Here is an 8,935-nt window from a genome sequence, read left to right as displayed (position 1 = left end):
AAAATAAAAAATAAAAAAGAATTAATGAACTATAGTTTAATACATATTTACTAAGTGCCCACACTAACTACTTAAAAATGGTCCAAAGTACTGAGGCATCTTAAGCTGTTGGAAAATTGTTTTGTTATCACCACTACAGTAATGAGTCTTTGAATGATACCATTTTCTATACTTGGCTTCTAGTTTATTCTGCCTTTCACTGATCTTATCTTTTTATTAATAACTTTTTTATGAGAAAAATAAGTAATGCTTTCTATGTTGTTTTCTCAGTTCCACAAGCAAATATTTCAGAGGGAAAATTGGCATCTGAGTAAATATTACTTGGCTTTCATTCTGAAGCCCAAACATGGGCATTCCTCAAGCTGAGCATCTGCATAGAATTAGGAATTAATAAAATGGTGACAAAGTCCAACCCCACACTGCAAGCCCTGCTCTCTGAGTGGCACTTCTGCAATTCTAACTGTCTACTCACTTGCAAGGCCTTGAAGTCAAGTGGGTGCAACACCAAACTCAATACTTTTTGTCAGAACAGTGGTATCTCCTATCTTTTCTGTTTCTAACAATGGTTTCCTGATATTTTGGGCAACCCAGGCATAGGATAGAAATCCTGGAATCAAGTTTGAGAATATATTTCCAGTATAGCCTTCCAATCTAGTCAGTAAAGATGTCCTGTTAATTTTTCCTTTAAAATATTTCTCCTGGCTATCCCTTTTTATCCATCCCACTGCCACCATCTTAGCTCAGCCCTCACCACCTCATTTTGTGACCACAACATCTCCATGCTGTATCAGACACTCTTTCTGCTCCATTCAACTCTGATGACCACTTCCTGGCTAACCACTCTCATATTATTATTCTCTTACACGAAAACTGGCAATGGCTTTTTTGTTCTATCTGCTCAAATCTAATGTCTTCTCTCTGATATTCAACACTCTCCAAAATCTGCCCTCACCCTTCTTAGCTAACTTTCTCAAACTACTCAATGCTTCATCACTTCTGGTCGGATCAGGACAGAGTCCTTAGAGTGCCATACACATTACTGCCTCCTGACTTATTCCATTCTTCTGACAAACTCTGCTCTCTCCCCCTCACTCACTGCCTAAATCTTGCTTATCCTTCATAATCCAGTTCAAACATCAAATCATGCATGCCCCTTTTTCTAATTACTCCAGCATACACTGCCTTCCTTCCCTAAAATTCCACATCTTACGTAGTACTTGATTCCCTTCTCACTTGTTTTTTTGTTTGTTTGTTTTGTTTTTTGTTTTTTCCCCAAGACAGAGTCTTGCTCTGTTGCCCAGGCTGGAGTGCAATGGTATGATCTCGGCTCACTGCATTCTCTGCCTCCTGGGTTCAAGCAATTCTCCTGCCTCAATCTCCCAGCTAGCTGAGATTACAGGCACCCACCAAAATGCCTGGCTAATTTTTGTATTTTTAGTAGAGATGGGGTTTCACCATGTTGGCCAGGCTGGCCTGCTCACTTGTTAATTGTTAACCGTATTTGCTCATTCTGGTCAGTCTTCAGCTGGAAGGTAAGTTCTTTGAGGGAATGGATCATGTCTGAGCCCCCAAAATGCTTAACTGAGAAAATGTAATAGCAGTACTCAGTAAAACTTACTTATAGGTTTATTAAACTAAGAGAAAAGACAGTTTGAATATAATTTTTGTAAGAAGCCTTTTCATTTGGAAAGATCAGTGAACTCATTGAAATTCTTAGGTAAATATAGGCTGTGCTAACCCCAAATTATAAACTCTAAGGCAGCAGTCCCAACCTTTTTGGCACCAGGAAGCAGTTTTGTGGAAGACAATTTTCCACAGTCTGGGGTAGCAGGGGGGATGGTTTTGGGATGAAACAGTTCCACCTTAGATCATCAATTAAATTCTCATAAGGAGTTGGGTTCTCATAAGAAGCACGCAACCTAGATCCCTTGTATGTACAGTTCACAATAGGGCTCACGCTCCTATGAGAATCTAATGCCGCTGCTGATCTGAAAGAAGACAGAGCTCAGATGGCAATGCTTGCTTGCCCACCGCTCACTTCCTACTGTGCAGCCTGGTTCCTAACAGGCCAGGGACTGGTAACAATTCATGGCCTGGGGGTTGGGGACCCTTGCTCTAAGGAATTTGACAGATGGCAATTATCAGCCACAACCAACTTCTTGAGTTCCTTTAATGGGGTAAAACTTTTCTTGAATAATTAAAAAGCAGATAACACTACCACATACTAACTGTCCTACTATTTCCTGTATAGCTCTGTTTCTAACAGATCAATAAGAGACTTGGGAAGTAATCAGTAATAGTAATAACAATAATAGCAAAATTTGTAGTTTTCAGCCTTTTAATTTCCTACTATTCTGCTGAGCTTTCAATGAGTAATTTTATATACTGTATTAGGAAATAATCAAAGATTAAACAAGAGCTTCCAGGACAATTTTCATTTTCAGCCTTCAGATGACTCTTTATCACACATAAGATAAAGAGGCTGTGCAGTATTGCTAAGTAGATTATATATTTATTTATACTTAATAAATTCATTGATGCTGTCTAATTCTGCTTTAAGGCTTACAACCATTAATTCAACCACATCTATAAAATGCTAGGAAGGCTTTCTTAGCCCCACTCTCAGGAAATTCAATATAGTACATAGAACTAAAAAGAAAATCAATGAAGTAGATATCAAGTTTAGCTTTAATCATGACTCACAAGTCTTAGACATTTCACTGAAAGAATGTCCATAACAACATGCTCTTTTACTCTTGCTGTAGTCATAACTTACATTTGTCTAAGAGACTACAGAACATTCACAGGCATCATCTCATTTGATTTTTACAAGGAGACAGGATGGGCATTATTATCCCCATTACACAGATGAGGCAATTATGCGTCAGAGAGGTTAGGTAACCTGTCAAATGCCGTAAAGCTAATAGGTCACCTGTCTCCTGAACCAAGCTTTTACCATCAGGATGTGCTGCCAGTTTTAGAATAGCCACAGAGAAGAGAGTGGCTATGACAACGAAGGAGCTTACAAAACGTGGACACAGTTTTCTGCAGCTATGTGTGTCCTGGAACCCAACTTTCTAAAGGGAGTGCCATTAAGATACCACTTTATAGGGCTGGATTAATCATGACCAAGATCCTTCAACTTTAAGGCTTGATTACTTCAATGGATGAAATTTCAGACAATGTGGTCTTTTTCTAAGAGAGAGAATTACAAAAATTTTAGCATGTTAGGACTAAGTTTCTATGGCCAAAGCTGGGAAAACAAACAACAGTACAGATAATTAAGGCATACAGAAAAAAAAAAAAAAAAAAAAGTCTTGTTTGTTCCCAGCCCCTTTGGGTTTTACCTGTGAGCATGTAATCAGAGAAAACACAGTTTAAAGATATGGCTGCTCATTTTAGACAGTCCTATAAAGATAATGGTAATGCTGAAGAAGTTATTAATATTTCATTCCTAACATATATGATACAAACTATTAAGAGTTGACCTTAATGAAATCTTGCAAATCAATATTTAAAAATCTTTAATTTGCATCCAGTTGACTACATCCATATGTTAGGCTTCCTTTTGTTCATTCATTCATCACACATGAAGTCTACTTTCCAGTCTTATTGTCTAGGAGGGAGGTAGGATATATGCAATATGTAACTAGAATATAAAGGTAGAAATGACCTAGAAAAAGTACAGATAAAATTTTATAAAGAGAAAGAAGTTACTTCCAGTTAGGGAATAAAGGAATACATTGTCAAGAAGTTTGCAAAGGGCCAGGTGCAGTGGCTCACACTTGTAATCCCAACATTTTGGGAGGCCGAGGTGGGAGGATCGCTTGAGCCCAGGAATTCAAGATCAGCCTGGGCAACACAGTGAGACCAGGTCTCTACAAAAACTTAAAAATTAGTCAGATGTGGTGGTGCACAACTGTAGTCCCAGCTACCTGGGAGGCTGAGGTGGGAGGATCACTTCAGTCTGAGAAGTTGAGGCTGCAGTGAGCCATGATCATGCCACTGCACTCCAGCTTGGGCAACAGACTCTATCTCATAAATAAATAAATAAATAAATAAATAAATAAGAAGATTGTAAAGAGTCTGAATGTACCCTACAGTGGGTGAATGGCAGCTTAATGAATGGCAGGAAGGTGGGAGGGCATAGAGTAAATGTCTGGAGAGAAGAGTGTGGAATAGGAACAGTGAAAAATAAGACTGAACGATTGCTAGATTTTGAAAGCCTCTGGGGGATGCCAAAGAGTTTGGATGTTGCCATATGGGCGTCAAAGAGCCAATGAGAGTTTCTGAGCATGGGAATGCTGCCAGAAGACCAATTTATCATCATGTGAAGGAGGACCTGAAAAAAATGATAGACTAGAAGAAAATAATTGGCTGACTTTACTCTTAGTGACTATGGAGCTTTAAAAACAAATATTAAGTAGTTACTTAAATGTGGGGTTAAAGGCCTGGCTATATCTTTTTAATTAATTAATCCATTTATTTATTTATAAGCTGAAGTGAGTTGCAAAAAGAAAAGTGGTCGAGAGAGTGTGCGGAGCTGAGTAGTAACCATCAGTTAACATCTGGGTTGGCAGAAAGAACAAGATAGAGAAAAACGGAGGAAAGGTGGTACCACAAACTGATTCCAATTATAATTACAAAGAATTTTGATTACATTGCTCAGTACTTTTAATTCAAATATCTCCAAACACTTTGCAAATATTAACTAATTAAGACTCAGAAGACCCTAGAGATGTAGGTAACTATAATTATCCCCATTTGGTACAGGAGGAGAGAGGACAAGAGTTTTTAATCAACTCATCTACTCACTGTGGTTCCCTTGATAGAACAAGCTCAGAACCCCAGATTCCAAAGGAAACTAGGCCTTAAACTATAGGGACTGGTTTGTTTCATTCCTCTATATTATTTCCACATTATTTTCCCATCATATATGTATTGCTTAGCCAAGAAGACTAAAACAAGAAAACACCACCACAACAAAAACCACCCACACATTCCTCAAAGAAAATAATTAGCCATTGAAATCTATAAATAAAATGAAAAAAAAAAAAAAGGTAATGGTCATCACAGATACTCACCTACTTATCCGGATGGCCATTTAGGTGAAATTAATAAATATTTTAGTAAATGATATCTGAAAATGCAGATATTCCAAAGCTTTGCAGCTACCTTTAAAAATACAGTTTTTAGCCATAATGTAGCTTATGTCTGAGAACATCCAAATACATGTCCTACAAAACACAGTCCTTCATACCACGGTATACTCTAAGCCCCTGGTATGTCTGCGGTGTTGATTGATACTTGCAGACATCACTTAAACTCACTAAGAGTTTTACAGAAATTGCTGAGTCTTAATTCATACCTGAAGTGATACCTACATGTAACTACCATAAGAAAAAATGTATAATTTCCAGAGTCTTTAATTTGATGGATAAATTTACATGCATCTTTGTTAGAAAGCACCATAGCTCTGACCCTCTGTTACTTCCCACTACACCCCTACTCCCCATCTCTGAAAATATAAGGATTTTTTTTATTGGCAGATGCTCTACCTTTCTTCAAGAGTAAATTTAAAATGCCTGTGTTACAAAGACATTTGTTTTTGCTCAATAAGGAGCAAAGGATAAGAATTGACACTGGATATTCTCCTCTGAATAAGCAACTAGAACAATTTGTACAGTACCATCTACAAACTAAGTACTCAATTCTCCTTGTGCTAGAAATATTTGTGTAGTATTTAGGGAAGTGCAATTAAACTAAGAGCAGTAAATCTTAAGGTAAATTGAAATTTTGTCATTAATTTTGGAATAAACAATAAAAAATGCCCAGCACAAGGGCCAGAACTGGGCAGAGAACATCCCATCTGGCCTCCTGACCCCAGGCACTTAGTGCTTCCATCAAGAGAAAGAAGTTACTTCCAGTTAGGGAATAAAGGAATGCATTGTCAAGAAGGTTGCAAAGGGCCAGATGCAGTGGCTCACATTTGTAATCCCAACACTTTGGGAGGCCGAGGCGGGAGGATTACTAGAGCCCAGGAATTCAAGATCAACCTGGGCAACACAGTGAGACCATGTCTCTACAAAAACTTAAAATTAAAAAAAAAAAAAAGTGTGGTGCACACCTGTAGTATCAGCTACTTGGGAGGCTGAGGTAGGAGGATTACTTGAGTCTAAGAAGTTGAGACTACAGTGAGTGATTGATCATGCCACTGAACTCCAGCCTGGGTGACAGAGACACTGTTGCCCTAGGAACACAACTGTTTCTCTGTAACCAATGAAGGTTCCTGATAGCCAGAGTCACCCAGAATTCACAGTCACATCGAACCTTGCCCTCATCCTCTGCCTCCTTGTCACAGACAACACTGCCCCAATAGCACACATCTCCAGTCTATAACAAAGAAGTCTTAGCATCAAGCATACTCAAGCCACTTGCATAGCAAATGAGGTCATCTGAAAACACTTTTAAAGGTTATTAAAAAAAAAACAAAAAAACAGTTTTTCATTTACAGGACCCAAATGGTAGTTGACATTCCATGTAAAAGTTTAACTTCTTCAATTAGGAGTCTGTTTTCTTTAAAATTTCAGGTGGGATCCATTACAATTCACTGAAGTTTAGATTTAACAATGTTCTATCTACTATGTTATTGAAAACCATATAATATTTGCCAAATTCCCATACATGGTAGACAGTGACATTAATTAAGAAGATAATTTCCAATTTGTTCCATGAAGTTTCAGCAACCCACTCTGTAATAAAGAACCTGGAGAGGGAGGTTCCAAGATGGCCGAATAGGAACAGCTCCAGTCTACAGCCCCCAGAGTGAGTGACACAGAAGACGGGTGATTTCTGCATTTCCAACTGAGGTACCAGGTTCATCTCACTGGGGCTTGTCAGGCAGTGGGTGCAGCCCACAGAACGTGAGCCGAAGCAGGGCGGGGCATCACCTCACCCGGGAAGTGCAAGGGGTTGGGGAATTCCCTTTCCTAGCCAAGGAAAGCCATGACCAATGGTACCTGGAAAATTGCAACACTCCCACCCTAATACTGTGCTTTTCCAGTGGTCTTAGCAAACGGCACACCAGGAGTTACATCTCGCGTCTGGCTCGGAGGGTCCCACGCCTATGGAGCCTGGCTCACTGCTAGCACAGCAGTCTGAGATTGAACTGCAAGGCAGCAGCAAGGCTGTGTGATGGGCGTCCGGTATTGCGTAGGCTTGAATANCCCTGTCTGACAGCTTTGAAGAGAGTAGTGGTCCTCCCATCATGGAGTTTGAGATCTGAGAATGGACAGTGTGCCTCCTCAAGTGGGTTCCTGACCCCCGAGTAGCCTAACTGGGAGGTAACTCCCAGTAGGGGCCAACTGACACCTCATACGGCCAGGTGCCCCTCTGAGATGAAGCTTCTAGAGGAAGGATCAGGAAGCAACATTTACCGTTCTACAATATTTGCTGTTCTGCAGCCTCTGCTGGTGATACCCAGGCAGCAGGTTCTAGAGTGGACCTCAAGCAAACTCCAGCAGACCTGCAGTGGAGGGTCCTGACTGTTAGAAGGAAAACTAACAAACACAAAGGACATCCACATCAAAACCCCATCTGTACGTCACCATCATCAAAGACCAAAGGTAGATAAAACCACAAAGATGGGGAGAAACCAGAGCAGAAAAGCTGAAAATTCTAAAAATCAGAGTGCCTCTTCTCCTCCAAAGGAATGCAGCTCCTCACCAGCAATGGAACAAAGCTGGATGGAGAATGACTTTCACAAGTTGAGAGAAGAAGGCTTCAGATGATCGCTAATAACAAACTCCTCCAAGCTAAAGGAGAATATTTGAACCCATTGCAAAGAAGCTAAAAACCTTGAAAAAACATTAGACAAATGGCTAGCTACAATAAACAGCATAGGGACGACCTTAAATTACCTGATGGAGCTGAAAACCATAGCACAAGAATTACGTGATGTATGCACAAGCTTCAGTAGCTGATTCACTCAAGTGGAAGAAAGAGTATCGGTGATTGAAGATCAAATGAATGAAATGAAGCAAGAAGAGAAGTTTAGAGAAAAGAGTAAAAAGAAATGAACAAAGCCTCCAAGAAATATGGGACTATGAAAAGACCAAATCTACATCTGACTGGTGTACCTGAAAGTGACAGGGAGAATGGAACCAAGTTGGAAAACACTCTTCAGGGTATTATCCATGAGAACTTCCCCAACCTAGCAAGGCAGGCCAGCATTCAAATTCAGGATACACAGAGAATGCCACAAAGATACTCCTTGAAAAGAGTAACTCCAAGACACATAATTGTCAGATTCAGCCAAGTTGAAATGAAGGAAAAAATGTTAAAGGCTGTGAGGGAGAAAGGTCAGGTTACCCACAAAGGAAAGCCCATCAGACTAACAGCATCTCTTGGCAGAAACTCTACAAGTCAGAAGAGAGTGGGGGCCAATAGCTGACATTCTTAAATAAAAGAATTTTCAACCCAGAATTTCATATCCAGCCAAACTAAGCTTCAGAAGTGAAGGAAAAATGAAATCCTTTACAGACAAGCAAATGCTGAGAGATTTTGTCACCACCAGCCTGCCTTACAAGAGCTCCTGAAGGAAGCATTAAACATGGAAAGGAACAAATGGTACCAGCCACTGCAAAAACATGCCAAATTGTAAAGACCATCAATGCTAGGAAGAAACTGCATCAACTAAGAGGCAAAATAACCAACTAACATCATAATGACAGGATCAAATTGACACATAACAATATTAACCCTAAATGTAAATGGGCTAAATGTTCCAATTAAAAGACAAAGACTGGCAAACTGGATAAAGAGTCAAGACCCATCAGTGTGCTGTATTCAGGAGACCCATCTCGCATGCAGAGACACACATAGGCTCAAAATAAAGGGATGGAGGAAGATCTATCAAGCAAATGGAAAGCAAAAA

General features: G+C 39.7%; 1 protein-coding gene across 4 annotated transcripts in view; it reads right to left on the bottom strand.

Annotated features, from left to right (window-relative positions):
- The window catches only part of BDNF (brain derived neurotrophic factor), a 69,068-nt gene that overhangs the window by 5,838 nt on the left and 54,295 nt on the right, over nucleotides 1–8,935 (bottom strand). The gene's annotated exons all lie outside the window — the stretch shown is intronic.

The sequence above is a fragment of the Rhinopithecus bieti genome, unplaced genomic scaffold (assembly GCF_001698545.2).
Source record: "Rhinopithecus bieti isolate Rb0 unplaced genomic scaffold, ASM169854v2 scaffold_48854, whole genome shotgun sequence".
In the NCBI taxonomy this organism is placed as follows: domain Eukaryota; kingdom Metazoa; phylum Chordata; class Mammalia; order Primates; family Cercopithecidae; genus Rhinopithecus; species Rhinopithecus bieti.
The sequence above is the reverse complement of the archived record's forward strand: the minus strand, read 5'-3'. Positions and strand labels throughout refer to the sequence as shown.